Source organism: Lathyrus oleraceus, chromosome 1 (genome assembly GCF_024323335.1).
Source record: "Lathyrus oleraceus cultivar Zhongwan6 chromosome 1, CAAS_Psat_ZW6_1.0, whole genome shotgun sequence".
Lineage (NCBI taxonomy): Eukaryota > Viridiplantae > Streptophyta > Magnoliopsida > Fabales > Fabaceae > Lathyrus > Lathyrus oleraceus.
Window position 1 is genome coordinate 132562977 of NC_066579.1, and position 27590 is coordinate 132590566.

At 38.4% G+C, this 27590-nt stretch overlaps 1 pseudogene; it reads right to left on the minus strand.

The window, feature by feature from the left end:
- Positions 1–10294: 10294 nt before the first annotated feature.
- Positions 10295–10394, minus strand: LOC127116358 (uncharacterized; annotated as a pseudogene).
- Positions 10395–27590: the final 17196 nt, after the last annotated feature.

Sequence of the window (27590 nt, forward strand, 5' to 3'; positions counted from 1 at the left end):
TGGTTGATATAATAAAAGAGCATGACAGATGTTATTTTAGAAGATGTGACACCCTTGTTTTGTGTATTTACTCTGATATATACTTGTCGTTGTTATTAAATATTTGGGGTATTTTAGAAGGGTGTTACATTAGTGGTATCAGAGCAGGTCGGTCTGTCCGGCCAGTTGTCGTGTCGTTACTGTCTAACAATTGTGTATTGTTACTAATCTAACTTTTAAGTTGTGTTGTATTGATAAGTTGGAATGGCTGGAAGGAATGATGCTGCAATGGCTGCCGCAATGCAAGCAATGGCACAAGCTGTGCAGAACTTGCCAAATGCTGGTGGAGATGCTGGATCACGTAGCTTGGCGACTTTTTAAAGAGAGAATCCGCCGGTGTTTAAAGGGAAGCATGATCCAGATGCAGCCTTGGGATGGTTGAAAGAAATTGAGAGAATCTTCCGTGTTATGGATTGTACTCCAGCTCAGAAGGTTCGGTATGGTACTCACATGCTAGCAGTCGAAGCTGATGACTGGTGGCTAGAGACTCACGAGAGGTTGACCGTGGCAGGTGAAGACATTACTTGGGATGTATTCCGTAGGGAATTCCTGAGAAAGTATTATCCGGAAGATGTCCGTGGTAAGAAGGAAATCGAGTTCCTTGAGCTGAAGCAAGGAAACATGTCTGTCACTGATTATGCTGCAAAATTTGTGGAGCTGTCCAAATTTTATCCTCATTACACTGGTGTTGGTGCTGAATTTTCAAAGTGCATCAAGTTTGAAAACGGACTGCGCTCTGAAATTAAGAAGGTTGTTGGGTATCAGAAGATACGCATTTTTACTGAATTGGTTGATAGCTGCAGGATATTTGAGGAAGACAATAATGCTCATTACAAGGTTGTCAGTGGCCGCAAGGGAAAGCAGCATCAAAACCGTAGCAAGCCGTATGATGCCCCAGTGGGAAAAGGGAAACAAGGAGCTGCTCCGGCTCAGAGGACTAGTAGGGGAGGTGCTCCTGCGGGTATAGTTTGCTTCAAATGTGGTCAGGCTGGTCATAAGAGTAATGTATGCACTGCTGAAGTAAAGAGGTGTTTTCGCTGTGGTAAGACTGGTCATGCAATAGCTGATTGCAAGCACAAGGAAATGATTTGTTTTAATTGTGGCGAAGAAGGGCATATTGGAAGTCAGTGTCATAAGCCAAAGAAATCTCAGACTGGGAAGGTGTTCGCATTGACCGGAACTCAAACCTCCTGTGAGGACAGACTTATCCGAGGTACATGTTTCATAAATGGTACTCCTTTAATTACTATTATTGATACCGGTGCTACCCACTGTTTTATTTCTGCTAACTGTGCTCGAAGACTGGGTTTAAAATTGTCCGCTTTGGATGGTGAATTGATTGTTGAGACCCCAGCTAAGGGATCAGTAACTACTTCTTTGGTATGTTTAAAATGTCCTTTGTCGATCTTCGATAAAGATTTCTATGTTGATTTAGTATGTTTGCAGTTGGATGGGATGGACGTAATTCTTGGTATGAACTGGTTAGAGTATAATTATGTTCATATAAATTGTCATCATAAGTCGGTGAGGTTTTCCACTCCTGAAGAGGAAGGAGTTGACTTATTATCTTTCCGAGAATTGCGAAAATTGATGAAAGAGGGAGCTCAGATGTTTTCTTTGATGGCGACGTTGTCGGTTGAAAGTAAAGCTAAGATAGAAGAACTGTTAGTGGTGAAAGAATTCCCTGAAGTTTTTCCTGATGAAATTCCTAGTGTGCCGCCAGAGAGGGAAGTTGAATTCACTATTGATCTGGTACCTGGTACTAGGCCTGTTTCGATGGCACCGTATAGAATGTCGGCATCTGAATTGTATGAATTAAAGAAGCAATTGGAAGACTTACTTGAGAAGAAGTTTATAAGACCAAGTGTGTCGCCATGGGGAGCTCCAGTGTTGCTAGTAAAGAAGAAAGAGGGTAGTATGAGGCTTTGTATTGATTATAGACAATTGAATAAAATAACGATCAAGAATAAGTATCCACTACCGAGGATAGATGATTTGATGGACCAATTAGTGGGTGCTTGTGTGTTCAGTAAAATTGATTTGAGATCGGGCTATCATCAGATCAGAGTGAAAGATGAAGACATCCAGAAGACAGCGTTCAGAACTCGGTATGGACATTATGAGTATTCTGTGATGCCTTTCGGTGTGACTAATGCGCCGGGAGTATTTATGGAATACATGAATCGTATTTTCCATACTTATCTGGATCATTTTGTGGTAGTATTTATTGATGATATTTTGATTTACTCTAAGTCCGAAGAAGAGCACCAGGAACATTTGAGATTAGTATTGGAGGTTTTGAAAGATAAGAAATTGTATGCGAAGCTGTCCAAGTGTGAGTTTTGGTTAAGAGAAGTCAGTTTTCTCGGCCATGTAATTTCAGGAAAAGGTATTGCTGTAGATCCTTCCAAGGTAGAAGCTGTATTGCAATGGGAAACTCCTAAGTCGGTTACCGAGATTAGAAGCTTTTTGGGATTAGCTGGATATTATAGAAGATTTCTTGAAGGATTTTCTAAGTTAGCACTTCCGTTGACTAAATTAACTTGCAAAGGTAAAGCTTTCGTGTGGGATGTTCAGTGCGAAGAGAGTTTTAATGAATTAAAGAGGAGATTGACGTCGGCGCCGGTTTTGACTTTGCCAAATCCGGGGGAACCGTTTATAATTTACTGTGATGCTTCATTGATGGGTTTGGGAGGTGTGCTCATGCAGAATAATAAAGTAATTGCTTATGCGTCACGACAGTTGAGAATTCATGAAAAGAACTATCCTACGCATGATCTTGAACTTGCTGCTGTAGTGTTTGCGCTAAAACTTTGGAGGCATTACCTTTATGGTTCCAGATTCGAAGTTTTCAGCGATCATAAAAGTTTAAAGTATCTATTTGACCAGAAAGAGCTGAACATGAGACAACGTAGGTGGTTCGAATTGCTTAAGGATTATGATTTCGGTTTGAATTATCATCCAGGAAAAGCAAATGTTGTGGCCGATGCTTTAAGTAGAAAGACCTTGCATGTGTCAGCAATGATGATTAAGGAGTTGGAATTAATTGAGCAATTACGGGATATGAGTTTGGTTTGCGAAGTAACACCGCAGAGTGTGATGCTAGGAATGCTAAAGATTAATAATGATTTTATGGATAGTATCCGAGAGGCACAGAAGTTGGATGTGAAATTAGTAGATATCCTTAATCGTTGTGGTCAATCAGGGAAAAGTGACTTTAAGGTTGATGCGAGAGGTGTGTTGAAATTAGGGGAAAGAATTTGCATTCCTGACGACGCGATTTTGAAGAAAAGTATTCTAGAGGAGGGTCATAGAAGCAGTTTGAGTATTCATCCAGGAGCTACTAAAATGTATCAGGATTTAAAGAAATTATTTTGGTGGCCCGGAATGAAAGAAGATGTGGCTCGTTTCGTGTATGCATGCTTAACTTGTCAAAAGTCGAAGATTGAGCATCAGAAGCCTGCTGGGTTGATGCAACCGTTGGAAGTTCCAGAATGGAAATGGGATAGCATTTCTATGGACTTTGTAACGGGGCTGCCTGCTACCTTACGAGGGCATGATTCGATTTGGGTGATCGTTGATAGGCTCACGAAGTCGGCTCACTTCATACCTATTAACATCACTTACCCAATTGCGAAGTTGGCAGAGATTTACATTCGAGTAGTTGTAAAGTTGCATGGTGTTCCTCTGTGTATTGTGTCGGACAGAGATCCGAGGTTTACATCGGGATTTTGGAAAAGTTTGCAAGATTCGTTGGGATCTAAGTTGAGGTTGAGTTCGGCATATCATCCTCAAACTGATGGCCAAACTGAGAGGACTATTCAGTCATTGGAAGATTTACTGAGAGCTTGTGTTCTTGAACAAGGAGGTTCGTGGGACACTTATCTTCCATTGATCGAGTTCACATATAATAATAGTTACCATTCTAGCATCGGAATGGCGCCTTTTGAAGCATTATATGGTCGTAGATGTAGAACTCCGTTGTGTTGGCACGAATCTGGTGAGAGTGTAGTACTTGGACCAGAGTTAGTTCGAGAAACTACCGAGAAAGTGAAGTTTATCCGGGAGAAGATGAAAGCTTCTCAGAGTAGGCAGAAGAGTTACCATGACAAGCGGAAGAAGGATTTAGAATTTCAAGCTGGTGACCATGTGTTTTTGAGAGTCACGCCTGTGACCGGAGTTGGGAGGGCTATGAAGTCTAAAAAGCTCACTCCTCGCTTCATTGGTCCGTATCAAATCTTAGAACGAGTTGGAAAAGTTGCTTATCGGATGGCATTACCACCTAATCTTTCGAATTTGCATGATGTATTCCATGTGTCGCAGCTTCAGAAGTATATCTCAGATCCGTCTCATGTGGTTAGTATGGATGATGTGCAAGTGCGAGATAATTTAACAGTAGAGACAAAGCCTGTACGAGTTGAAGATCGTGAAACAAAGACACTTCGAGGAAAAGAGATTGTGTTAGTTAAAGTCGTTTGGTTGGGAGCTGCGGGCGAAAGCATGACATGGGAACTTGAGAGTCGGATGAAGGAGTCTTATCCGGAGTTATTTGCTTGAGGTATGTTTTCGAGGACGAAAACTCTTTTAGTAGGGGAGAGTTGTAACACCCCGAATAAAATAAGAGAATTATTTAAATTAAGTTAATAATATATTTATTAATTTAATTAAAATAAATTGAATTATTGGATTATTATTATTTTATTAATTGGAATAATAATTAGTGGAAAATATATAAGTTGGAATAAGAGGAAAAGGGTTTTTTGGTTGGTAAAGAATTTTCACGTGAAGCAGAGAAGCGGCTGAAAGGTGAAAAGTGGAGAAAGAGCAAAGGTTGAAGAACGGAAAAGCTTGAAGCTTAGAGATTGCCGGATTATCTCAGGTAAGGGGGGTTTATCGTCGTTTAATGGGTATTATAGATTAACATGTCATGGGTAGTGATAAACCGTTGAAGTAACCCTAATTGGGATGTTGAATGCTGAAATATTGTGATGAATAAGTTGTATTAAAGCTGTAATTGAGTCCGTAATCGTGTGAGTCGTGTTCCCCCGAACGTATAGCTTTTTACGGAAATTGAATCGGAGGTCCGGGAGTCCTCCAACGGCGGAAAATGCGGAGAACTCTGCATTCTGCCTTGTGTTAGCGCAGGAATTGCTGTTTTGTCTGCGTTAACCGGTTAACCCAGGGCGTTAACCGGTTAACACTGTTATATTTTGTGGAAATGTGCTGTTTTGCCTGCGTTAACCGGTTAACCCAGGGCGTTAACCGGTTAACACTGTTGCGTTTTGCCAGAAAGTGTGTTTTGTCCTGCGTTAACCGGTTAACCCAGGGCGTTAACCGGTTAACACTGTTGGAAATTAGAAAAAATTAATATTTTAATGTTGTGAACCTAATTGGTGATTGGCCTATTATAATCAATTGTGATGAGTAATTTTGTTGAACTGATGTTATGAAATGTTGATACAAGTATGTTGCTGAGTTGTCCCGTTTACGGAAAGTTGTTGAAAATACTGAGTTGTAGGCTTGGTGAGCCAAAGTTGATTTAAGTTGATTTTTGTTGGAAACGTTGTTGTGTTGATATTATTATTATGTTGTCGACAGTTTAGAGTCGTGTATGCCATGTACATTCATATGCATTAAGTCGGAGCGTTGCTCACACCACGTTGGCCTGGATTGGCAAATTTTAAGTTGAAAGTTGAAGGCTTATGCCTTGATGCCCACTAAAATGGCAATGATCTTAAGTTGGGAGTTTTACTCCGAATGGTACCACATGCATGACGAGTCGAGTCTCATTAGAGTTGCATTATGTTGGTTTGTTGTATGTGTATCAGTGGTATTGATCTTGAGTATGTATATGAGTTGTGTTGATATTGGGTGATTAATGAGTTAAATTACTTAACATAACATGATAAATTATAATGTTTGTTATATCGATTGAGGAACTCACCCTTACAACTATTTTTCAGGTAACGAGCAGTGAGTGAGTAGAAGCTAGTGCTTGGAGTCTAGTGTAGTCTCCGTTGTGGGTCATGCTCTGATAGATGTAACATCGGGACGGGATGTTTAATTGTTAATTGTCGGTTGTTGAACTATTTTTCATGTAATATGTTATACGTTTTAATTGGTTGACATAATTTCTATCCGCTGCGTATTTTTGAAATGTTTTATGGTTGATATAATAAAAGAGCATGACAGATGTTATTTTAGAAGATGTGACACCCTTGTTTTGTGTATTTACTCTGATATATACTTGTCGTTGTTATTAAATATTTGGGGTATTTTAGAAGGGTGTTACAGAGTACGTTCTTCAAGATAAATATTGGGTGATTAATGAGTTAAATTACTTAACATAACATGATAAATTATAATGTTTGTTATATCGATTGAGGAACTCACCCTTACAACTATTTTTCAGGTAACGAGCAGTGAGTGAGTAGAAGCTAGTGCTTGGAGTCTAGTGTAGTCTCCGTTGTGGGTCATGCTCTGATAGATGTAACATCGGGACGGGATGTTTAATTGTTAATTGTCGGTTGTTGAACTATTTTTCATGTAATATGTTATACGTTTTAATTGGTTGACATGATTTCTATCCGCTGCGTATTTTTGAAATGTTTTATGGTTGATATAATAAAAGAGCATGACAGATGTTATTTTAGAAGATGTGACACCCTTGTTTTGTGTATTTACTCTGATATATACTTGTCGTTGTTATTAAATATTTGGGGTATATATATATTTGTTAGCCAAAAATTGGTAGAAAAAAGGCCAAAATGGCATATATAAAATGTGATAATTGTCTGTCAAAATCTGGTTGAAAACAGGTAGAAATTCTGGTTTATAAACCTGGAAAAAATGTGGTTTAAAACAAAAGCTTCAAAAATTTTCGTATACCTTAGACAACGCTTTTGTAAAAAGCGCTGTCTAAGGGGGGATTAGAAAGCGCTTTAGGCAAGAAAGCGCTTTAGGCAAAAGCGCTGTCTAAGGGGGGGGGGGGGGGGGGGGGGCTTAGACAGCGCTTTTTGAAAAGCGCTGTCTAAGGTATACCTAAAAAAATTAAAATAGGAGGGTCTTAGAAAGCGCTTTTGGCCAAAGCGCTGTCTAAGGGGGTGGGGCTTAGACAGCGCTTTTCAAAAGCGCTGTCTAAGGTATACCTAAAAAATTTAAAATAAGAGGGTCTTATAAAGCGCTTTTGGCCAAAGCGCTGTCTAAGGGGGGGGGGCTTAGACAGCGCTTTTAAGATTTAAAAAAGCGTTGTCTAAACCTTTAGCAGCGGAGGTTTAGACAGCGCTTTAAAGCGCTGTCTAAGGCTAAAAAAAGCGCTGTCTAAGGTCTTGTTTGTTGTAGTGATTTGTATCTCAATTGGGTTTGAGCCGCAACCATGGCGGACATTGGGGATAGGTGGACACTTAAGTAGGTTAGAAGCCCATACGGTGAAAGATACCCTAAGTGGGTTAGAGACCCATACGGGTGACGATCACTTGGAATGAGTTTCAAGCTTGCCCTAAACGTAGGTCCTCTCGGGGATTGATGTTTCGTGAATCTGAATAGTGATTTATTTGAGTTGTAAAAACTCATGAGCATGTTGTCATACATTGCGAGATTTTTCCTCATCACTTAAGTCTTTGTTCCCTTGTTGACTTAAGTTGGAACTGTTTAGAACCTTGTAAAGCCTAGTGGATCCATAAGATAGGGAACCTATTGTGATTAATCAAGATTCATCAAGATTCATTCATGGTGGGATATAAACCTGCCATTATCAAGAGTCTTGCAGAATGATAACAGAAAACAGGAGGGAAGCATAACAGAAACAGTTGATAACACGAAATTATATCGCTTTTTAAGACTTAATTCAATTAAATTATTTTATCATTTACGCTAGTTCATCTCATTTTATCAGATATTATGCAGTATTCCTCTTCTATTTATATCAGGTACCCATTTTGAAGCAAAAGTGAAAAAGGAAAGAAAAGGAGGTGTAAAAAGGAACAAAAAGGAGAGAAAAGGAACCAAAGGCCAAAGCCCAGCCCAAAGCGCACAAGTCACCAATGCTGTGCCTGTGACGGACGTCACAGGACGCGTGACGAGCGTCACGCGAAGTAGCCTTGTGACGGACGTCACACATGGTGTGACGAGCGTCACACCAGTCCACTAGCTTTTTGGCGCAAGTTACGCTCTCGGAGGAATGGAAGTAACGTTGAGGACTTCGTGTCCTATTCCCAAGCCGTGAATTTAGCACGCTGAAGACTCGTGGAAAAGAAGAAAAAGGCAGTCAGTAGCACTACTATAAATAGCTACCCTAATCCCTCTCGTTGGCTCTCCTCTCTTTGCCGTTTACACACACCGAAGCTCTGCCGATTTTCTGTTCAAGCTTTTGCTTATTTTTCTTTTTCCAGCAGAATTAATATTGTTTATTTTATTTGTTTATTGTGCAAGTTTTATTTTCTTCTTCCCTTGCAAATTTACCTTTCCCGTTTTTTAATTTTTAGATATTTTTCGCGTAGTAGTTTCTACACCGGAAACTACTGTGCAACTTTATACCGGATTTAACCTTACGTTATATTCGAGTTTTTTATTTCCTTGATTTAATTTACTGTTTAATTGAAGAATCGAAGAACAAATCCTACCGGCTTGTGGAGGAGTGTTCAAGACCTTTGTATTACGCATTCAGGTTCTCTAATTGTTATTTAATATTTAATGTTTTACTCTATTGTTTATTTACATTGCCTGCCTGAAATGAGTCTGTGTATGCATGATAATAATTATTATTTAGTTAGCATGTCTGGCTAATTCGCCTAGGTATCGGTATGTAAAGTAAGCAGAAAGAGGGGTCAAGACTGAGTCGGTCTATTCAAACTTAAAATTAGAATCAATCTTTTTATGGTCTTAACTTACAGGTTTAATAACAAGATTTTTTACAAAAGTAAAAGACATAAAGAAGTTGAAACCAACAGAGCGAGAGTTTGAGGTTTTAACTGGACAGTGTAACTTAGTCATAAAGTCTATCTCAGGGCGAGAGCAAGTTTTAGAATTAATTAAATTCTGACCTTTTTCCAAAAAGTATTTTTAAAGATTGAATGTGAGGACGAGAGTTAAGCATTTAGATTTAATTGTATAACCTAAGTCAACAGAGCGAGAGTTTGAGATAAGGGTGTTTAAAACGGTCAGTATTTTCTTAAAAAGAGTTTCTGCAACTTTATTGTTTTCAAAATATGATTTTTGACTTAATTATAAGTGACAGCTACATTAATATAAGATCATGGTTTCTTCAACAGAGCGAGAGTTTGAGATAAAACCTTTAACCAATAAAGTTAATCGAAACGATTTATTTTAAAACCGAGAGACCGACAAGGAATTGATTCCCTAGTTTTGACGAACTACATACCGATATCCGTTTTATTGATATTTAATCTAGATATTAGTTTAGCTCTTAGTTTTTCCCCAAACAATCAAACATTTTCACCTTAGATTTACGTAGTAACTTTAGATAACGGTACATCGATTCATAAGTCCCTGTGGGATCGATATCTTTTTAAAACTACGCGATAGAACTGTGCACTTGCAGTTTGTATCCCATTCTCGACTCACACAGTCGAGCGATCAAGTTTTTGGCGCCGTTGCCGGGGACTTTTATTCAATCGATATCGTAACTCTTCCGTTACGCTGTAGAGATTAAGGTTTCTTTTTCCTTCTATTCTTTCTTTCGTTGATTTGTATGCCACGCACTCGCTCTCAAGGCGAACCGCTCTATTTACGAATCAACGATATCGAACTATATCTCCGAGTCTTACGACGAATTCGGGAATATCGTGCTGAAAACAATCTCCCTCCTATAAACCTTCCTGATATCAAAAACATTTTTCCTTCTTTAACCGAGATGGCAGAACCAGCTCGTGCTCTTAGAGATTACGCCGCTCCATCGCAAGATGAACCGCATTCAAGTATTGCTCCGCCCGCAATCGAAGCAAACAACTTTGAACTTAAACCTTCGCTGTTGCAGGCTGTGCAACAGAACCAATTCTCTGGAAATCTTACCGAGGATCCAAACCTTCATTTATCCGTATTTGTTCAATATGCTGATACTGTTAAAGCTAATGGTGTCACTTCAGAGGCAATTCGACTTCGTCTTTTTCCTTTCTCATTAAGAGATAGCGCTAGAAGATGGCTTCAATCTCTCCCTTCCAACTCAGTCACCACATGGAACGAGTTGAAGAAGTTTTTCTTGCCCGATATTTTCCGCCAAGCAAAACAGCTATGTTAAGGGCCCAGATAAACGGATTTAAACAGAAAGACAACGAGTCTCTTTTCGAAGCATGGGAAAGATACAAAGACATGATGAGACTTTGCCCACACCATGGTTTGGAAGACTGGTTAGTAATTCACACATTTTATAATGGTCTCTTATACAATACAAGGTTAACAATAGACGCCGCTGCAGGTGGTGCACTAATGAACAAACCTTATGCTGACGCTTACCAGCTTATCGAGAGCATGGCCCAAAACCACTATCAGTGGGGAACCGAACGAACAACAGTGGAAAAACCTCAACCGAAAACTGGCATGTACGAGATAAGTAACCTTGATCACGTTAATGCAAAAGTGGATGCTTTGGTCCAGAAAATTGAAAGTTTAAACGTATCACCACCAACCGCCGTGGTTGCTATAACTCAGAATTGCGAGGTCTGTGGAATCCAAGGCCACACTCCTGCGGAATGTCAACTCTTGACTGGAATCCAAACAGAGCAGGTAAACTATGCTCAAGGAAGCCCCTATTCGAATACCTATAACCCAAATTGGAAGAACCATCCAAACTTTTCATATAAGAGTAATAATGCTTTATACGCACCCGGACAGTCTCCGAATCAAACCCCATCTATACCTCCGGGATATCAGAAACCGAATCCTAACAATAATACCCCTAGAAAATCCAACTTGGAAATCATGATGGAAAACTTTATAGCTTCCCAACAACAAACCAATAAAGATTTCTTAAACCAGAACATACACACTGGCGAACAACTTAAACAACTAGCAAGCAAAGTAGATGCCTTGGCTACCCATAACAAAATGTTAGAAACACAAATATCTCAAGTAGCTCAACAACAAGCACCTACTGCTGCACCAACTGGTACATTCCCTGGACAGCCCCAACCTAATCCGAGAAGCCAAGCTCATGCAATTATATTAAGAAGTGGAACGGAAGTAGAAGGACCGTCTGATCCAAGGATAGAAAACCAAAACCCTAAGAAATCTACTGAGGAAAGTGAACCTAAGGAAAAGGAAGAGAGTAATAAGGAAACCCTAGAAAAGAAGGAACCTTATGTACCTCCACCACCTTACAAACCACCTATACCTTACCCTCAAAGGCTTGTTAAAACCAAAGATGTAGGTCAATTTAGAAAATTTGTTGATCTCCTTAAACAATTAAACGTTACAATTCCGTTTACCGAAGCTATTACGCAGATGCCTTCATATGCTAAATTCTTAAAAGAAATTCTTTCTAATAAAAGGAAACTTGAGGATAGCGAAACCGTTACACTCCCTGCCGAATGTAGCGCTATAATCCAAAACATGCCCCCTAAACTCAAGGATCCAGGTAGCTTCTCTATACCCTGTCACATAGGAAAATTTGTCATCGACAAAGCCTTATGCGATTTAGGAGCCGGAATTAGCGTTATGCCTTTATCCATATGTAAGAGACTGGAAATGGGAGAATTAAGACCGACCAAGATGTCTGTACAACTAGCGGATCGTTCCATCAAATATCCTGTAGGAATCCTTGAAAACGTTCCCGTACGCATAGGTCAGTTTTACATTCCCACTGACTTCACAATTATGGACATTAGAGAAGATGATACTACACCTATTATACTAGGAAGACCATTCTTAGCAACTGCCGGTGCAATCATAGACGTAAAACGAGGAAGACTCACCTTCGAAGTAGGTGAAGAGAAAATTGAATTCATTCTTTCCCAATTCTTGAAAGCACCTGCAATAGAAGATACATGTTACTTCATGGATATCATCGATGAATGCATAAAAGAAGCAGAGTCAGGAGAAGACAAATCATCAGACTATCTTTTAGAAGACAAATCTAAACAATGCTTAGCAGTAACACCAGATCCTACGCAGTGTCTTAACAAACCAACCCCTGATTTGAAAACACTTCCCAAAAATCTGAGATATGAATTCCTAGACTTAGAACTTGAACGACCTGTGATAGTCAATGCAGATCTAGGAAGACTCGAAACAGAAAAACTCCTACATATCTTAAGAAAATATCCAACCGCACTAGGATACCACATAACCGATCTTAAAGGAATAAGCCCTTCTATTTGTATGCACCGCATCATGTTAGAAGAAGACGGTAAAACCTCTAGGGAACACCAGAGAAGACTAAATCCGATCCTAAGTGAGGTAGTAAAGAAAGAAATAACCAAGTTATTAGAAGCAGGTATTGTATATCCTATATCTGATAGCAAATGGGTTAGTCCTGTACACGTTGTACCAAAGAAAGGAGGCATAACCGTTATTGAAAACGAAAAAGGAGAAACTATAACTAAACGAATCGAATCGGGATGGAGAATGTGCATTGATTATAGGAAACTAAACAAAGCAACCCGAAAAGATCATTTCCCTTTACCATTCATTGACCAAATGTTAGAACGATTAGCAAAGCATTCACATTTCTGTTATTTAGACGGTTATTCAGGCTTCTTTCAAATACCAATTCATCCTGATGACCAAGAAAAGACAACATTCACATGCCCTTTTGGTACCTTCGCGTATAGACGAATGCCGTTTGGTCTGTGTAATGCCCCTGCAACTTTTCAAAGATGCATGATGGCGATTTTCGCCGACTTTCTCGAAAACATCATGGAAGTATTCATGGATGACTTTTCTGTATACGGACAAAGTTTCGAAGAATGCCTTGAAAACCTGGAAAGAGTTCTTGAACGATGTGTAAAAGTAAACTTAGTACTTAATTGGGAAAAGTGCCACTTTATGGTACAAGAAGGCATTGTTTTAGGACACATCATCTCGAACAGAGGAATTGAAGTAGACAAAGCCAAAATAGAGGTAATCGAAAATCTTCAACCCCCAAGAACCGTGAGAGAAGTACGAAGCTTTTTAGGACACGCCGGTTTTTACCGACGATTCATCAAAGACTTCTCTAAGATAACTAAACCCTTAACCGGACTGTTGATGAAAGATGCCGAATTCATATTCGACGATAACTGTTTAAAAGCATTTCGAACTCTTAAACAAGCATTGATCTCCGCACCCATTATGCAGACACCAGACTGGAATGAACCATTCGAAATAATGTGCGATGCCAGTGATTATGCTGTAGGTGCTGTTTTAGGACAAAGAAAGGATAAAAAGCTTCATGTTATATATTACGCTAGCAGAACCCTGGATGAAGCACAGATGAATTATGCCACAACCGAGAAAGAACTCCTAGCAGTAGTATTTGCGCTAGATAAATTTCGTTCTTACTTGGTAGGAGCCAAAATAATAGTTTACACTGATCACGCTGCTATCAGGTACCTTCTAACAAAAAAGGATGCTAAACCTAGACTCCTAAGGTGGATCTTGTTACTACAAGAATTCGACTTAGAAATCAAGGACAAGAAAGGAACTGAGAACGTAGTAGCAGACCACCTCTCTAGACTTGAGAACCTTGAACCAGAAAGAACATCCATTAATGATGATTTCTCGTATGATAAACTCATAGCTACTTTGGAAGAGAACAACTCCGACATGCAAGTAGAAACCACCTTAGCTATATCTGTCATACCATGGTACGCTGATCTAGTTAATTATTTAGCTGCCGGAATAGTTCCACCTACTTTATCTTACCAGCAGAAGAAACGATTCTTCCACGACATAAAACACTATTACTGGGATGATCCCTTACTCTTCAAAAGAGGTCCCGATGGTATTTTCCGTCGATGTGTACCCGAAGAAGAGGTAGAAAATATAATCCAACACTGTCACTCTGCGCCTTATGGTGGACACACAAGTACATCCAAGACCTGCTCTAAAATCCTACAAGCTGGCTTTTATTGGCCAACTGTATGGAAGGACGTACATGCGGCTATTAAGGAGTGTGACAGATGTCAACGCACGGGAAACATATCTAGACGTGACGAGATGCCACAAAAAGGTATTTTGGAAGTAGAGATTTTTGACGTGTGGGGAATAGACTTCATGGGACCATTTCCATCCTCCTTCGGTAACAAATACATACTCGTGGCGGTTGACTACGTATCAAAGTGGATCGAAGCTATAGCTTCCCCAACAAATGACACCCGAGTAGTAACTAGACTCTTTAAAATATAATATTTCCGAGATTTGGCATCCCAAGGATAGTAGTCAGTGATGGTGGATCACACTTTATATCCAAGGTACTCGAAAAACTACTACTTAAATATGGAGTGAGACATAGGATAGCAACACCTTACCACCCTCAAACCAGTGGACAAGTGGAAGTATCTAACAGAGAAATCAAGCAAATACTAGAAAAAACGGTCGCCACTTCAAGGAAAGATTGGTCATTGAAATTACCAGAAGCTTTATGGGCATACCGAACTGCTTATAAAACTCCCATAGGGACGACCCCATTTAAGCTCATTTATGGAAAATCCTGTCACCTCCCGGTAGAATTGGAACATAAAGCCTATTGGGCTATTAGAAATTTAAATTTGAATTATAAAGCCGCCGGTGAAAAGAGAATCCTTGACATAAACGAATTAGAGGAACTCAGAAGAGACGCCTATGAAAATGCCAAAATCTATAAAGAAAGAACAAAACAATGGCATGATAAGCGTATATCAAGGAAAATCTTCAAGCAAGGCGACGCAGTACTCTTATTTAACTCCAGACTAAATTATTCCCGGGAAAACTACGATCCAGATGGTCAGGACCTTTTCACATCACTAAAATCTTTCCCAGTGGAGCGGTAGAAATTAAAGGACAATCTACAGAACCGTTCACCGTAAACGGGCAACGTCTGAAACATTATCACTATGCGGAAACCAACGAGGATTCGCAAATTCTACACTTAGACGAAACGCCCCCAGGACTCATAGACAATATTTAACAGTTTCTTTGTCGAGCTTGCGACATTTAAACAAAGCGCTTAGTGGGAGACAACCCACAAATTAATTTGTTATTTTATTATTCTATTATTATTATCATTTCTCTATTTTTCTCTTAATTATTCTTTTAATTTCTATTTAGTATTCATTATTGATTTATTCAAAAAGAAAAAAAAATATATCCATATAATAATAATAATTCTTTTCTTCTTTCGGCATTTGGCCAAATCCTGACTTAAACTCATGTTTTCTTTTCTCTAGTTAACACTAACCAGATGGGACATTTTGACCGTATGGGTATCAAGTTCAGAGGAATGGCTCAGAAACGAAGGTTTGAAGAACTAGCCACTAGAGAGATGCTACCTAGTTTATATGCTGATGATTGGGCTATGACTGCCCTTGGACTGAGACAGAGTGTCCTGTTTTTGCTGAATCAGATAGGATGGGAGACCTCCCCTATCCTGAGACATTTCACCACCTACCGGAGGCTCACACTAGAATTCCTTAGTTCATTAATCTATCTACCCAGCCATGAAAAAGGAATTACCAGAGGTTTTATCCAGTTCAGAATGTTCAATATGGAGTACCAATTTAATATTAGAGACTTCACCAACCTTTTGAGTTTTCCTACCTCCTTTGATACATTCACTATAAGCCAGGAAGAACTTTTTGAATATAGAGAGCTTGAACACTTTTGGGGTAAGCTGACTGGAAATGATGAGCCCGAAGAACATGAGTTTCTCTCTGGAAACATACATAACCCGCTTTTCGCTATTTCCATAAGATCCTGACCCACACTTTATTTGGGAAGAAGCCAAATAGTACTTCAGTTTCACGTGATGAACTCTTCATCATATTTGTGCTTCCAGAACCGTCCAGTAAACGGTGCTACTTTTATGTTAGCTAATTTGGACCACCTTATCCAGGATGAGAGAGCACCCATTAGAATAGGCGGCCTGATAACTATGATAGGTAATGCTATTGGATTACGTCAGCCTATGCTTGACCTGAACCCTTTTTGTGGCATTACCACTATGAGTATACCTTTCCTCTTCAACACTATGTTTATAGCAAACATAGGGTCTGATGAGTTTGAGCTTGTTATTGATAACCAGGTTCTCTGCCTATTCACCATGCCCGATCCTAGGACTAGTGTTCATAACCAAAGGAACTGGCTCTATAACCTGAATGAAACCCCAACTCCTGATGGATCCACTGAATCCATCCAGGATTATGAGATTTGTGATGACTATGAGCACTATGTTGACCATATCTCTCTTGCTGAATCTGACCCTCAGACCCCATCCGGCTACCATGATATTGATCCTCCTCCTCAGCCTGTCCTGACCGAAGAATCAGCCATGCCTGATCTCCGACATCATATGCCAGGAACAGATATTAAAACCGTCATTGAAGCTTTGATGTCAGAACAAAACGCCCTCAGGGAAGATTTCTACAGCTTGAGACTTGCAGTCCTAGAACACATGAGCAGCACGGCAAGTCAGTTACGTATGTTACGGCATCATGTTAACTCTTTTACTCCTCCGGCCAGAGATCCGAAGATAGATGGAATTTAGTTATTTTTCCTTTCTAAGTTATTTAGTTTTAGGCTAGATTTTTTCATTAATGTTGTTTGAATTCATGATTATTTCTATTTCATTTCATTATTTTCCCTTCCTGTAATACATTATGATCTCTTTTTTTTATTGAAGCTGTTTAGTTAATTATGCAAATGCCTGTTACATTCTACTGTTGTTACCTATTATTATCATACAAAGCAAGTAACGTGCACAGTGCATTAAAAATTGCAGACTAAAAATAACCATAAGCTAAATAAAACATTAAAATATGCTACCAAAGTGATTCTGTGAAGCGCTACTAAGCCTTTCCAAAAAGGAAGTGTGACGAGCGTCACACCACCCATAACGGACGGCACACTTAGTGCCTGTTACGAGCGTCACAGCCTTGTGACGAGCGTAACGCCTCTCAGACATGTGAACGTTAGGGAGCCGTTGGAGACGAACGTTACACCCCTACCTTTTTACATTCCCCATTCATTTTTCATTTACCACACTTAATTACTTTTCAACCACTTTTTCTTTCTACCTTCCATCCTTCTCCTATAAATACCTACCAAAACTCCCTTCATTCACCACAAAACAAATCTCTCATATCAAACACACTTCTTTTCCTTTCCAAATCATCACTTCAAAAATTCATCACAATGGCGGGAAATCAAAATTTCGGAAATATCATCTTCCGATCCGGAGATGACAACTATCAGCAGGAGCAATTCGAGCGCTTCCAACAGCGAGGCGTCGCTTCCACCAGGTACCCCGATTTAACTTGTTTACAACAATTGGCTTACTCCAAGGTATCGAGTGGATGCTCCGTAAAGCCGATTTAACCTTCCTTTGCACCCATAACCAACCCACCTATCCTTCCCTAACCTTAGAATTCCTAAGTTCTTACGACTACACCACTCCCGCCGGTGAAGGTGAATTTCTAACCGGTACGGCAACCTTCCGTATGTTTAACACCGAGTACTCTCTAACCCAACGCCAATTGAGTGCCATGCTACATTTTCCCACAGAAGGTCTGCTCCATGCCAGAATCCCTCCAACCTCAAACTGGAACACAGTTCTAGTTTTCGACCTTTTTAAGAAAATTTCCGGTATAAATACCTACAACTGGGAAGAACTCCTTCTCTCCCACATCCATAACCCCACCATCCGTTATTTTCTCCGTATCCTGCAAAACACACTCTTTGGAAGACCAAACAACAGTAAGGTCAACTCAAAAGAACTCTTTTCCTCCAGTGCGTTTTCGAATCGGATACTAAGGTAAACGCCGCCTCTTTTCTCTTTCATCATATCCGCACCTTATGTGCTAGAGGCCGGCAACCATTCATAATTGGTGGATTAATAACCTCCATAGCACTTGGCCTGAACCTAGGGGATAAACTCCAAACTTTAGAATCCCTACCTCCCCTGTCTATGGATATCAGCTATTGCCGCTCCAGCCGCCTGATTAAAAACAGAGTAGGCGGAGGCTATTATCTTATGGTGAACAACCAAGCTGTCCCAAGTGTTGTGCTACCCAATACCACCCTAACGGATGTCACAAACCCGGACCGCCACCTCTACGATCTTAGCGCTCCTGAAACCACCGAGCCTTCACAAACAAACCAGCAAACAGATGAGTTTGCAGAAATGGAACAAGGTGATCATCCGCCAACACAACAATCAGTCCCGCTAAACCCTTCCAGTAATGCAGCCAGCCCATCCTCCCAACGTCGTCGACGACGAAGGCCTGCGACCAACGATGACATTATGGATGCTATCGATGGAATGCAGGCACAGAATACAGAGATGATGCAGATGATGCGTCAAATGCAACAGCAACAGGATGCTCGGAATGCCATAACCGACCAGCGGTTTACTGAGTTGTTTAGCAGATTCGACAGCTTAGACATACGTCAAAGATCACCAGGACCAAGAACCAGAGGTGGAAGGCAGCCTTAGTTGTTATTTTCTTTTTCCTTTCCATCTTGTATTTCTTTCCCTTCAAACATCGAGGACAATGTTTAGTTCAAGTATGGGGGGGAAACAATATTCTTTCCATTCTCATTTTTTTTTTTTTCAAGTATGTTTTTTTCCTTCATTGTTATTTCCCTTTCTTATTATGAATAAATAAAATATAAGTTAAGTCCTGAATGTGAAAAAAATTTTCTATTATCTATTTCCCTCAACTTTCTTGAGCCATAACAAAAAATTTTAACACACCCAATAAGTATAAAGGTTGCTTACTTTATAAAATTTGAGTGAAATCAAAACAAAATCATTACCATAACAACGCTCTGAGAACCTCAATATGTTAGATCAGGATAAGTACCTATTATACCGAACTCCTTGAACTTTTAGTTCTATGGTAACCCCAAGTAGTTTATACAGAAGTCAGCACCATCTTAATAGCAAACTACGTGGAGAGCCGATGAATATAAGTGAATGATCCCCAAAGTAACATAAAATATATGAATATATCAAGAAATGCACTAAGTAAATTAGGTGATCCTTACCAGATCATTTAATCTAAAGGTTGCAGATCATGTAAAAGCACAATACGAAAGATCCATTATGAATTGGTTCAGTAGGAATCTGGTACTGAACTTGGTAGGGCGGACTACGGTTCGATCCCCCGCAATTTGCAATGGACTGAATAATGAAGTTATCCGACTTATGTACCAGAACTTCTAGCTAAATGCGGATCATAATCACTAACCGGTTACTCCACTATGTGCGCGAAAAGATAAAGGGCTTAATGTGATTTCGCTAGAATGAAAACGGGTAAAATAAGACTAAAGGAACCAGGATAGCTATCATAGGGTACTTGAACTGATTGGCATAAGGTAGGGTTATCTAAGTTGTAACGGTAGTTGTTGATGTCAAGATTAAACTCAAAAATCCTCCTAAACAAAAATCCATTGGCGACCTAGTACGAATTGATGTGTGCTTTAAAATTTCATCAGGCTAAAACTTTTAACAAGTTCTATACTGAATTTTGCTTGAGGACAAGCAAAGATTTAAGTATGGGGGAGTTTGATAACACGAAATTATATCGCTTTTTAAGACTTAATTCAATTAAATTATTTTATCATTTACGCTAGTTCATCTCATTTTATCAGATATTATGCAGTATTCCTCTTCTATTTATATCAGGTACCCATTTTGAAGCAAAAGTGAAAAAGGAAAGAAAAGGAGGTGTAAAAAGGAACAAAAAGGAGAGAAAAGGAACCAAAGGCCAAAGCCCAGCCCAAAGCGCACAAGTCACCAATGCTGTGCCTGTGACGGACGTCACAGGACGCGTGACGAGCGTCACGCGAAGTAGCCTTGTGACGGACGTCACACATGGTGTGACGAGCGTCACACCAGTCCACTAGCTTTTTGGCGCAAGTTACGCTCTCGGAGGAATGGAAGTAACGTTGAGGACTTCGTGTCCTATTCCCAAGCCGTGAATTTAGCACGCTGAAGACTCGTGGAAAAGAAGAAAAAGGCAGTCAGTAGCACTACTATAAATAGCTACCCTAATCCCTCTCGTTGGCTCTCCTCTCTTTGCCGTTTACACACACCGAAGCTCTGCCGATTTTCTGTTCAAGCTTTTGCTTATTTTTCTTTTTCCAGCAGAATTAATATTGTTTATTTTATTTGTTTATTGTGCAAGTTTTATTTTCTTCTTCCCTTGCAAATTTACCTTTCCCGTTTTTTAATTTTTAGATATTTTTCGCGTAGTAGTTTCTACACCGGAAACTACTGTGCAACTTTATACCGGATTTAACCTTACGTTATATTCGAGTTTTTTATTTCCTTGATTTAATTTACTGTTTAATTGAAGAATCGAAGAACAAATCCTACCGGCTTGTGGAGGAGTGTTCAAGACCTTTGTATTACGCATTCAGGTTCTCTAATTGTTATTTAATATTTAATGTTTTACTCTATTGTTTATTTACATTGCCTGCCTGAAATGAGTCTGTGTATGCATGATAATAATTATTATTTAGTTAGCATGTCTGGCTAATTCGCCTAGGTATCGGTATGTAAAGTAAGCAGAAAGAGGGGTCAAGACTGAGTCGGTCTATTCAAACTTAAAATTAGAATCAATCTTTTTATGGTCTTAACTTACAGGTTTAATAACAAGATTTTTTACAAAAGTAAAAGACATAAAGAAGTTGAAACCAACAGAGCGAGAGTTTGAGGTTTTAACTGGACAGTGTAAGTTAGTCATTAAGTCTATCTCAGGGCGAGAGCAAGTTTTAGAATTAATTAAATTCTGACCTTTTTCCAAAAAGTATTTTTAAAGATTGAATGTGAGGACGAGAGTTAAGCATTTAGATTTAATTGTATAACCTAAGTCAACAGAGCGAGAGTTTGAGATAAGGGTGTTTAAAACGGTCAGTATTTTCTTAAAAAGAGTTTCTGCAACTTTATTGTTTTCAAAATATGATTTTTGACTTAATTATAAGTGACAGCTACATTAATATAAGATCATGGTTTCTTCAACAGAGCGAGAGTTTGAGATAAAACCTTTAACCAATAAAGTTAATCGAAACGATTTATTTTAAAACCGAGAGACCGACAAGGAATTGATTCCCTAGTTTTGACGAACTACATACCGATATCCGTTTTATTGATATTTAATCTAGATATTAGTTTAGCTCTTAGTTTTTCCCCAAACAATCAAACATTTTCACCTTAGATTTACGTAGTAACTTTAGATAACGGTACATCGATTCATAAGTCCCTGTGGGATCGATATCTTTTAAAACTACGCGATAGAACTGTGCACTTGCAGTTTGTATCCCATTCTCGACTCACACAGTCGAGCGATCAACAGTGGAAGGGAAAGAAGAATAAAGAAGAAGGAAGAAGATGAAATGAAATATTGTTATGTTTATTGATTGATTACATGTGGCAATATATCCTTTATATACAACATCCTTATCCCTTATCTACCAATCATGATGGAGTAAACTAAACAAACTAATAAAATTGTATTAGCCTAAACCATAATGATTAGCATGATTAATCTCAACAGCCCCTCTCAAGCTAAGCATGGTGAATATTTATCAAGCCAAGCTTGGAAATGAATTTGTTGAATGTTGAAGTTGGTAATGCCTTGGTTAAAAAATCAGCCAGCTGCTCATGTGTAGAGATAGGTAGAAGTCGAAGTAATCCTTGTTGAAGTTTCTCACGAACCAAATGACAATCAATTTCTAGATGCTTAGTTCGTTCATGGAATACCGGATTGGACGCAATATGCATTGCACTTTGACTGTCACAATAAAGAACAGGAAGTTTGGTACACTTGATGTGCAGTTCCTTCATGAGAACAATCAGCCAAAGCAGTTCACATGTGGCGAATGACAATGCTCTGTACTCTGCCTCTGATGATGATCTGGAAATGGTGTCCTGTTTCTTTGTACGCCACGATATAAGAGAGGTTCCAAGGAAAAAAACAGTATCCTGAAATGGATCTTCTTGAGTCAATGCAGCCTGCCCAGTCAGAATCTGAGAAACCAAGTAATTGCAGCTCAGCATTTCTTCGAAATATTATTCCTCTGCCAGGACTGGTTTTCAAGTATCTAATGACTCTGCAGGCAGCATGATAGTGAGCCATTGTTGGGTTGTGCAAAAACTGGCTAAGTTGTTGTGTGGCATAAGTAATATCTGGGCGTGTGGTATTAAGATATAACAGTCGTCCTATCAGTCGTCTGTACGATCCAATGTCCTCAAAGGCCTTGTCATTGTCAGCATGTAACTTGACAGATGGATCTGTAGGTGTGGGAGTTGGTTTGGATCCAAGCATGCCTGATTCCTGCAGGAGATCAAGACAGTATTTTCTTTGGGACAATGAAATTCCTGCCTGTGAATGAGCAACTTCAAGGCCAAGGAAATACTTGAGTATGCCCAGATTTTTTATGCTGAAATTTTCATCCAGGATAAGCTTAATGCGATCAAACTCAGACATGGATGTTCCAGCTAGGATTATGTCATCAACATATACTAGAATGGCTGTGAAGTGATCATTGGTTTTCAAAGTGAATAGTGAGTAGTCAGAAGCAGACTGAGTGTAACCTTGCTGCAGGAGTAAAGCTGTCAATTTTTCATACCATTTTCGACTGGCTTGTTTAAGACCATATAATCTCTTTTGGAGTTTGCACACTTGGTTAGGTTTGTGACATGTAACACCTTCAAGTATGGTCATGTATACATCTTCCTGCAATTCCCCATGTAGAAAAGCATTGTTAACATCCAATTGATGCAAAAACCAGTTGTTGATGGCAGCAGTTGCAAGAAGAGTTCTGACAGTGGTAAGCTTTGCTACAGGTGAAAATGTGTCAAAAAAATCAAGCCCTTCAATTTGATTGTATCCCTTTGCAACCAGTCTGGCTTTATACCTTTCTATTGTGCCATCTGCTCTATGTTTCACTTTGAAAACCCATCTGTTACCAATAGGTTTGACATGTAGTGGCAGATCAACTATGTTCCAAGTCCTATTCTTGTCTAGTGCATCTAATTCAGACTTCATAGCCTTGATCAAATGTTCAGACAAACATGCTTCTTTGTAGTTCTTTGGTTCATGTGTGGAAGTGATATTGGATGCAAAGACACGATGAGATGCAGATAGAAAATGCAGGGAATCATAATTTGAAATAGGGTAGTTAGTTGTACCTGATGATGACTTGACTGCTGATACATCAGATGTATTACACACATAATCTGAGAGATAATGGGGTGTATGCTTAGCTCTAACAGGCCTGCTGTCAATGACTGGTGCATCAGTAACAGGTTGAGTGTCATGGTTTTCATCAATATTATCCAGAGGTTCATGGTGCAGTGTGTCAGTGGTTGTGTTAGAATAAGGATCATGTTCCTCAGTTGTGGGTTCAATGTTTTGTGTTGGAACATGTGTGGTAGGTTCATTGTGTGATAAGTCATTAGAATCTTTGTATGGGTGATAAGTCCAGTTAGTGGAATTCACATTTGAGTAAGGGAAAATATGTTCATGGTGTATAACATTTCTAGAAATCAGAACTGTATGACTGTTAATGTCATAGAGTATCACACCCTTCATACCATTTTTGTATCCTAAGAAAACACATTTTTGACCTCTTGGCTCTAATTTGGTTCTGTGCATATGCAGTGTGGATGCAAAAGCAATGGATCCAAAAACTTTAAGGTTGTGCATATCAGGATGAGTGTTGTGCAGTATGAAGTGAGGAGACATATTGTTTAAGACTTGTGTAGGAAGTTTGTTTATAATGAATGTGGCATGTAGGATAGCATATGACTAGAATTCTTTTGGAAGTTTGGATTGAAAAAGTAGGGCTCTCCCAACATTTAGTAAATGTTGGTGTTTCCTCTCCACACGACCATTTTGTTGTGGAGATTCAACACAGCTGGTTTGATGGATGATTCCTTTAGATGAAAAAAATTCAGGGATATTAAACGCAGGGCCATTATCTGTTCTAATGATTTTGACATGGAGACTATGTTGGTTTTCTATGAGATTGACAAAATCAATGACATGCTGTCTAGCTTCAGATTTGGTTTTCATTAGTGTTATCCATGTATATCTGCTACAATCATCAACAGCAGTTAAAAAATAGGAATGGCCATGTAAAGATTGGACTGCAAGAGGTCCCCAAATATCAAAATGGACCAAATCATAAGGATGAGCAGCTCTATTATTACTAACAGTATAAGGGAGTTTTCTTTGTCTAGCATAACTACAAACATCACAAACATCCTTGTGATTAACTTTGATAAAAGGAAATTGAGTGTGTAGGTACAATAATCTGTTTTGAGATAAGTGTCCTAATCTAAAATGCCATAAGGCTTTGTCAAGTAAGATGACACTAGCTGCTAAAGCAGTGGTTAAAACAGGTGTGTGTGTGGCAGGTGAATCATTATCTCTCAGTGTTAGGTAATACAATCCATCTTTCTGCTCAGCAAAACCAGTCATCTTCAGGGTGAGTTTGTCCTGTATGACACATTGTGATTTAAGAAAATTGACAATGTAATTAGAAGATTCACACAACTTTGAAACAGATAATAAATTTAAAGAGAATTCAGGGAGTAAAAGCACATTATGCACAATGAAATCAGAAGAGAAATGAATTGTTCCAGAGTGATCAGCAACAAGACATTGTCCATTTGGTAATCTAACATTGATAGGGATAATTTTCTTATATGTATGGAACCATTTAACAGAGGTACAAATGTGATAAGTAGCTCCTGAATCAATGATCCAAGAGCCATTACTATTACTATGCATGCAATGATATGTGTTACCTGTTGATGGATGACCAACATCAACTTGGTTGGAAGAAGCATGTGCTGAAGATTGTCCAAGATTAGATTTCTGAAGTAGATCCATTAGAGCACTGAATTGGCCTTGAGTCATAGGTGAATTGTCACTCTGAATATCAGCATTATGAGATGAAGATCCATCATTATTTCCATCTGTTGCCACATTGCTAGCTGAATTTTGAAATTGTTTCTGCATATGGGGTGGAACACCATGTTTCTTGAAGCAATTTTCAACAGTATGGTTAGTCTTGCCACAGAATGTGCAAATGCGAACACCGTGTTTGAAGGCATTGTTTCTTGTTCCAAACCTCTTGGAATCAGCAGCATTGATCAGTGTTTGGGCTTCATCATGTGGAATGGGGAGCTGGAGTTGGCGTTCATGTTGAATCACCATGGAAAATATCTTGTTCATATTTGGTAATGGATCCATCGATAAAATTTGGGACTTCACTACAGCAAACTGTTCATTTAAACCAGTCAAAAATCTGATGATCTGCAATAGCTGGTGATTAGATCTTGCACTGCGCATAGCCTCACATGTACACTTTATGCGGCAGGTGCAGATTGGTAATGGTAGATACAGATCCAGCTCTTCCCAAAGGATTTTAAGATCAGAGAAAAAATTTGTAACTGATTTGGTTTCTTGTTTCAGGTTGTAAATTTCTTGTTGCAGCTCAGAGATTCGTATTAAATCGCCCTGTGAAAACCTTTCTTTCAAGTCATTCCATACATCCAACGCATTTTCCATGAAGACAATGGACTGTGAGATTGAATCTGAAATGGAATTCATGATCCCAGAATGAACAAGCATGTTGCAGCGGTTCCAAGCATGCAGGGATGGATCAAAAGAATCTGATGGAACAGGGAGAGAGCCATCAATGAACTCAATCTTCATTTTTCCACCAAGAGCTCTCTTCATGCTTCGAGCCCATGAATGATAATTGGAACCGGTGAGTTTGGGAAGAACTGTTACAGAGCCAGGGCCATCACTGGGATGAACGAAATACGGCGAGGTTTGATCCAAAGCAGGATCAGTTGATGAGGATGAAGCTCGAGAGGGAGCCATGAGAATCGAATGAATTGAATGAGAGAGATGAAATGAGATGGAGGAACGAATTCAGTGGGATAGCAGCGGAAAAAGGATCGGATTGGCGAATGATACCATATTGTGATTAATCAAGATTCATCAAGATTCATTCATGGTGGGATATAACCATGCCATTATCAAGAGTCTTGCAGAATTATAACAGAAAACAGGAGGGAAGCATAACAGAAACTGTGGAAGGGAAAGACGAATAAAGAAGAAGGAAGAAGATGAAATGAAATATTGTTATGTTTATTGATTGATTACATGTGGCAATATATCCTTTATATACAACATCCTTATCCCTTATTTACCAATCATGATGGAGTAAACTAAACAAACTAATAAAACTGTATTAGCCTAAATCATAATGATTAGCATGATTAATCTCAACAGAACCCACTGAGATTATTATCTCAACCCATGTTGTTAATTATTTTTCATGTAGTTATGATCAGGCGAAGAGTAAGGACAAGATAGCGGGATGTTCTTGCTTATCTGATGTTTTTGATGGCTTTTCCATTGTGTAAATATTTTTGAGATCATTCTATAATGATCTAGTTCCTAGTTTAATTTTGGGCATCTTTGTGTATATTTAGTGCCAAATAGGATTTTTTTTTGGGACATATAATATGTACATTGTTGCTATTAGGCGCTTATGTATTTCAGTACCAGTATTACATACTATGAATAATATCTATTTTTAGATATATATTATATCTGGGTGTTACAATAATTTCGATAAGTATTAATGTGAAAGTTTGCTTTATTGGTTTTTTGAGAAATAAAAAAGCAAAGATGTCTTTTGAGAAAAAATATATAGTGTTTTTAGAATTAAATATATTTTGGTTTCTATATTTTAGGATTTTTTCATGTTGTTAAAACAAAAGAATATATATATATATATATATATATATATATATATATATATATATATATATATATATATATATATATATATATATATATATATATATATATATATAAAAGATCATGAAAACAAAAATAAAATTATATTAAAAAATGGTTTTATCTTTACGTGAAAATATAATGATTAGAAGATTAAATTTTATTGCAATTGCAAAAATAAAAATCAAACACTTAAAATGAACTTTCAAGTTTAACAACTCAATTTTTTTGGATATGTGATGGGAATATAAACTGAACTAAAAAAATATATATTAAGTGTGTAATCCTATCATTAAAGTTTCTATTATGGAAAGGAATTATGTGAGAGCTTTTTTTATAATCTATATCGATAATATGTAATATTATTAATTTTATGCCATTATCAGCATTATTATTAATCATAGATCTATTCTTTAAAAAAGTATGAAAACCGATTCGAGTATTTTATATTAGGATTAATTACATTAAAATTTATATTAATGTCCATTATTAACATTAAAGTTTTTAATTTTTGTTAAACATATAACTGTCAATTAAAGTCTATAAGTTATAATATGTCGTTTCTCTCGAGGGTTGATCATCCATTCAACT